Source organism: Triplophysa rosa, linkage group LG24, assembly GCF_024868665.1.
Source record: "Triplophysa rosa linkage group LG24, Trosa_1v2, whole genome shotgun sequence".
Classification (NCBI taxonomy): Eukaryota; Metazoa; Chordata; class Actinopteri; order Cypriniformes; family Nemacheilidae; genus Triplophysa; species Triplophysa rosa.
The window spans coordinates 15,397,613-15,404,817 of NC_079913.1; positions in this window are offsets into that span (position 1 = coordinate 15,397,613).

A 7,205-nucleotide genomic window follows, 5' to 3' on the forward strand; every position below is an offset into this window, starting at 1 on the left:
ATTTCATCAAAAAGCAGACATGGGTCTGAATACGCTGCTTCTTTCACATCTCTAACTCACACGTCGTTTCTCCTCTGCTCTGCTGTTGGGCTGGGAAACCAAGTAAATACAGGGCCAGTATCACCAATATCGATACAGATTTGGATACTTTTGTCTTTTTAAAGCATACACTTGAACCTATGTGTACTTTCCTGTAGACACGGAGCAATGTGTGCATTCGAGAGGTAAAAGAAAGCAGCAGCGTATTCAGACCCACGTCTATTCTTTGCAACACTTTAGTGCAGATTAGAGAGATTCAAACTGAAATACCGAACTCGTCAGACTGGTATTGATGCGATACCAATATCAACGTTGGTATCACTAGTATCAATGTTATCCAATCCAATCCAATCCAATCCACTTTATTTATATAGCATATTTATATTTTAACAAACACAAGGTTTCCAAAGTGCTGTACAAGGAGAAAAAACCCCCAGAATAAATAGATAACACAATAAAAGCACCATAAAATATGAAGTACACAATAAAAGAAGATGAAAAAATATGCATGTATACACATAAAATCAACACTCTACCTGGTGTCAAAAGCCAACGAAAAAAGATGGGTTTTAAGAAGTGTTTTAAATTGAGACAGTGAAGAGGCCTGTCTAATGTACAGCGGCAGTCCATTCCAAAGTTTTGGAGCTGCAACGGCAAACGCTCGATCCCCTCTTACCTTAAACCTAGTTTTAGGCACTGTCAGGAGCAGCTGGTCAGCTGACCTGAGAGATCGACTAGAGGTGTAGGGGTGCAGCAGCTCAGAGAGGTAAGGTGGGGCAAGGCCATTCAAGGCTTTAAAAGCAAATAAAAGAATTTTAAAATGAATCCTAAAATGAATGGGCAGCCCATGGAGTGAGGCTAAGATCGGTGAAATGTGCTCATACTTGCTTGTGGCAGTTAAAAGGCGTGCAGCAGCATTTTGTACCAGTTGAAGACGAGCAATAGATAACCCACTAACCCCCATATAAAGTGCATTGCAGTAATCCAGCCGAGTGGTCACAAAGGCATGGATTACTGTCTCAAAGACATGTCTATGAAGGATTGTCTTAATTTTTGTCAGCTGCCTTAACTGGAAAAAGATAGACTTCACCACAGCTTTAATCTGGCTGTCTAATCTAAGGTCTGAGTCCACTTTGACCCATAGATTGTTCATAATTGGCTTGCAATACTGTGCCGAAGAACCCAGATCAACTGGGGGGGGCCTCACAGAAGTGCCACCAAAGACCATGACTTCTGTCTTGTCCTCATGAAAATTCAGAACATTTAAAGACATCCAAGCTTTAATGTCGTGTAAACACTTTTGCAATGGGTTAGTAGAGTAAGAATCAGACTTTTTGAGGGGGACATAGATCTGGCTGTCATCCACATAGCAGTGAAAAGAAATACCATGTTTCCTGAGAATGGAACTAAGTGGGAGAAGATAAAGAGAAAATAAAAGGGGACCAAGCACAGAGCCCTTTCGGGACCCCACATGAGAGAAGAGCAGTGGAGGACACAGAATCATCAATGCTGACACATAAAGTCCGATGTGACAGGTAAGACCTGAAACATTTCAGTGCTGTGCCACTGATGCCCACCCACTGCTCCAAAAATATTAGTATCGGTCTGCCTACCACTACTTCCTGTATTTTTTTTACCCTTTCCTGTATATTGTTTGTTGATTGTTTGCTGCCTGCCCTGACCATTGCCTGAACTGTGTTTCAGATTTTTGGATTACCTTTAATGTTGCTATTTGCTTGGATTTATGTCCTGTGCTTGTTTGTGGATTAGTCTCATTAAACTGCGTTTGGATCGAACCTTGCCTCAGTGTCCACGTTACAATGTGATTTATTTCTTCATTTTATTTCTTAATGCATAAGGAAGTGCTTTGTAGGGGGGTGATGGAAAATGACTAAATTCATGTCGTCTTTGCAAGCTTGAACCATACATGTTGCCCTTTGAGTGACCTAATGTTTTCTCCCTTGCTAGTGCAAGCTTGAACCATACATGTTGCCCTTTGAGTGACCTAATGTTTTCTCCCTTGCTAGAACTGCTCATAGATTGCACATCACAATCACAATTGGTTCCTCCTCTTAAAGAGGGGACGTGCACATTGGGTAAATGAAGAAGCACTGCATCACAATGAGCTCACTATAACCTGCTCTTGTTCTGCACCTTTGAGGTTTCTAGAAAGTTTCTTGACTAATTAGAGCAGCGGAGGGTGATGGATGTCCACATGAGCCTTAGGGGAAGTAGAGCACCAGTCACAACTTTAATGAGCCCTTAATACAAAGCAAAACTTGCGAATGTGATGATGTGGAGTTCTAGTTCACATACGCAGATTCACATCCCTGAAACGAAGCCACAGCAGAAAGAAATGATGGAAATATTCAGGATCAATCACAACTTTTCACAGATTATATCTGCTAATTAGCTGTGTTTCTGTCCTCTGATGGAAAGATGACTCCTGATCAGATAACTCCAAAAAATGCGCGGGTTTTTCAAGGATGCTATTCTTAACGTAAAAAGATGTCCTCCCCGGGATCCTCCCTTGGTCCAATCCCATCCATCCTAAGTATCAGGTCCCACCAAAGTGAACCCCTTTTCCCGGATTCTTACACATTGGTTAACATAACCTCCGATTAGACCGCATGTTTGCTACTTGTTATTATCGATCACGAACCCCAGTTAAGTAATCAATTCCCATCCTTGAGTATTTCTATTCTACCGCCCCTTGTCAATTGGAAAGAACAGACCACCAACTAACTCGAGAATTAAAGAAGAAAACCCACCCCGGACTAGGCTTTGGGTAATCTGCGAGTGTATGCAACATACTGTGAGTGAGTGATGCTAGTCATCGTCAAAAATTGGGTTCCTTTAAAAGCCCTCCAACCCCGGGCTACCGTCCCTACGTGCTGTCCAAGTGGACCTAGGGGGGCAGGATACCTACCTCTCGGGAACCTTTGTTAACACCGCAAGGTAGCCAGGAACCCGATTCAATCAAAAACACCCTCCGATACCCAAGAAAAAACTGCCACGATACCCAAACGAAGGGAAATGACTGGCGGGGGCCGCAAGACCCCACCTTCATCCAATCACCCCTCCTAAGGACCCTTCCAAACCAAAACAGACATCATTCCTACCTGGAACAACCGCAAGGTGCAAGAATCCCTACCTGACCCCAGTTCACCTCGAGTCCTCCCTATGTTGGTGTTCCACCTCACAATCACGGTGACTGGTTAACTACCCATCATGCACCTGTTTCTATAATCAACCCTGTTTTTTAACACTTTATTAATCTATTTTTCCGTCCTTTTTATTACTATTACTACCCAGTCCTTATATTATACTTTTCATATCCTTATTTCTTGCTTCCGCCCAGTGAATATCCTTAAAAAAATGTATATGTATGCTTCTCCTTGTGTATTCGTATGGAACTGAGTATAAAGTTTTGCTGATGTCACCTTGTATTTTTTTTTCTCTTTCTTCAACCAAGTTCTCTTTTCATCCACGGCTCGGTTCTCCTTAACTTTTATTCTTATAAAATCTCTCTCTCTCTCTCTCTCTCTCTCTCTCTCTCTCTCTCTCTCTCTCTCTCTCTATATATATATTCTTTTATATATAAAAAAACTTACTTTCTAAATCTCTACCTCCTGTTTTTGATATTATTAACCATGTGTTGATTAATTGATTGATTTTCCCGCGCTGTGTTCAATCAATCAATTAACCAATTGGCCTGTTAATCCACCTTTTTCATTGTGGTGACTAAAAAGTCACCGTTTTAGAGGAGATCAGCTCCAATCACCTATATCTCATACTCAATTTACCCCAGATTCAATTCCTCTGGGGGAATCCCTGCACGGGGTTGATTCCTGGTGGTGGATATAGCACTCGTGCTTTTCATCATTCACCCGCCCTTATACTATTAAGGAGCCCCGGAACAACATAACTGATTGTTACCAACACACTCTTTTGTAAAACACCCTCTTTCTATTTTTCAGTCTGTCCTTATTCCCTTCCTCCCGAGCTATTTCATTCTTTTGTAATAGGAGTCCCCTTCTTTCCACCGATGGATAAATTGGTAAGTATTCCGCCCTTGAACTGGTGAGTTTATCGAGTAAGTATGATCTAATTGTAATGAGGCTGAAGCCGAATCAGAATCCATGTGCAGTCGTTTATTAAAATCCACAGCAAACAAATCCAAATCGATAGGCAGGTAGCGTAAACGTGAAACAGGCAGAGGGAAAATACCATAAAGCAGTCCAATCCAAACAACGTAACAAAGGGATGTGGCAGGAGACGTAAACCGAACAGGACAGGCAATGGTCATAACAGAGGAAACAAGGCAGATACAATAAACGCTTGGTAAGGCAGGATAAACTGGCAATACTTCGCAATGGGTAAATGGAAAGGCATGCTTAAATAGTCCAAGAACAGGAAGTAACCAGTGAGGCAGCGAGTGCGGTAGCCAGTCAATACTCGGGAGAGGGCTCCCTCTGCTGGCGTGGAGTTACACTAATAACCATTTTCACTTTTTCTTTTCTTCCTACAACTGTTTCTTTTCCTTTTATTCGTGGCCCATTAGGTTTAGGCCCTCCTTAAAAAAATGTATATGTATGGAACTGAGTATAAAGTTTTGTTGATGTCACCTTGTATTTTTTCTCTTTTTCTTCCACCAAGTTGACTTTTAATCCACGGCTCAGTTCTCCTTAACTTTTATTCTTATAAAATCTATCTATATATACATATACATATTCTTTAATATAAAAAAACTTGCTTTCTAAATCCCGACCTCCTGTTTTTGATATTATTAACCATGTGTTGATTAATTGATTGGGTTAGGGTTAGGGTTAGGGGAATGAAAATCTCACGCTCCCAACGAATGTTAGGGGATGAGTTTTGCTCGGTCCATCCCCAGTCTGCAAGGCACCCCGGTTCTTAATTCTTAAGTTTTAGGTTTGGCAGGGTGGGTGACAATTATTATGTTTTAAGATTTTGGGGGGATTTTTTCCTTTTAAGGGTTAAGTTTGGTGTTTGGTAGGGTGGGTCCACATTATTGGGTTTTTATGGAAATATTGTGAGGATTCCCATTTAGGTTTAGAGTTTTTGTAGGTTAGGTCCAAATTATTAGGTTTTAAATTTTTTGGGGATTCTCCTTTTAGGTTTAGAATCGGTGTTTGGTAGGGTGGGTAAAAATTATTTGGTTTTTAAGAATTTTATATAGGGATATTTTTTAATGGGGAGGGGGTTCTATTTAGGGTTAGGTTCGGTGTTTGGCAGGATGGGTACAAGTTGTAGGTTTTAACAATTTTTTTGGGGGTTCTCCCATTAGGTTTAGATTCGGTGTTTGGTAGGGTGGGTACAAATTATAAGGTATTTGAGGATAGAATTTAGGGAATAAATGTTAGGGTTAGGTTTAGAGTTTTGGTAGGTGGGTCCAAGTTATTAGGTTTCTTAAATTTTAGGATTCTCCTTTTAGGTTTAGATTCGGTGGTTTGGTAGGGTGGGTACAATTAATAGGTTTTTGGAGGATTAATTTGGGGATGGGTTAGGGTTAGGTTTAGTGTTGGTAAGGTGGGTACATAATTTATGTTTTTGATATTTTTGGTGGCATTACTCTTTTTAGGATTAGATTCGGATGTTTGGTAGGGCGGTAAAAAATTAGGTTTTGGAGGATTGAATTTTAGGAGATTGTGGAATGAAAATCTCACGCTCCCAACGAATGTTAGGGGATGAGTTTTGCTCGGTCCATCCCCAGTCTGCAAGGCACCCCGGTTCTTAATTCATAAGTTTTAGGTTTGGCAGGGTGGGTGACAATTATTATGTTTTAAGATTTTGGGGGGATTTTTTCCTTTTAAGTTTGGTGTTTGGTAGGGTGGGTCCACATTATTGGGTTTTTATGGAAATATTGTGAGGATTCCCGTTTAGGTTTAGAGTTTTTGTAGGTTAGGTCCAAATTTTTTAGGTTTGTAAATTTTTTGGATCTCCTTTAGTGTTTTAGTTTCCGGTGTTTAAGGAGGGTGGCGTAAAAATTAATTTGGTTTTTCAGAATTTTTGTATAGGATATTTTATGGGGAGGGGTTCATTAGGTCTAGGTTCGGTGTTTGGCAGGATGGGTACAAATTGTAGTTTAAATTTTTTGGGGGTTTCTCCCATTAGGTTAGATTCGGTGTTTGGTAGGGTGGGTACAAATTTAAGGTATTTGAGGATAGAATTAGGGAATAAATGTAGGTTTAACGTTTAGGGTTTGGTAGGGGGGTCAAGTTATTAGTTTTGTAAATTCTTTTGGGATAACTTCTTTAATCCGCCGTTTCTGTTTTGGATTAGTTACCATGTGATAATGGGTTTTTGGGTATATGGGATTAGGGGAATGAAAATCTCACGCTCCCAACGAATGTTAGGGGATGAGTTTTGCTCGGTCCATCCCCAGTCTGCAAGGCACCCCGGTTCTTAATTCTTAAGTTTTAGGTTTGGCAGGGTGGGTGACAATTATTATGTTTTAAGATTTTGGGGGGATTTTTTCCTTTTAAGGGTTAAGTTTGGTGTTTGGTAGGGTGGGTCCACATTATTGGGTTTTTATGGAAATATTGTGAGGATTCCCGTTTAGGTTTAGAGTTTTTGTAGGTTAGGTCCAAATTTTTAGGTTTTAAATTTTTTGGGATTCTCCTTTTAGGTTTAGATTCGGTGTTTGGTAGGGTGGGTAAAAATTATTTGGTTTTTAAGAATTTTATATAGGGATATTTTTTATGGGGAGGGGGTTCTATTTAGGGTTAGGTTCGGTGTTTGGCAGGATGGGTACAAATTGTAGGTTTTAACAATTTTTTTGGGGGTTCTCCCATTAGGTTTAGATTCGGTGTTTGGTAGGGTGGGTACAAATTATAAGGTATTTGAGGATAGAATTTAGGGAATANACAGAAGTGCCACCAAAGACCATGACTTCTGTCTTGTCCTCATTAAAATTCAGAAAATTTAAAGACATCCAAGCTTTAATGTCGTGTAAACACTTTTGCAATGGGTTAATAGAGTAAGAATCAGACTTTTTGAGGGGGACATAGATCTGGCTGTCATCCGCATAGCAGTGAAAAGAAATACCATGTTTCCTGAGAATGGAACCAAGTGGGAGAAGATAAAGAGAAAATAAAAGGGGACCAAGCACAGAGCCCTGCGGGACCCCACATGAGAGAGGA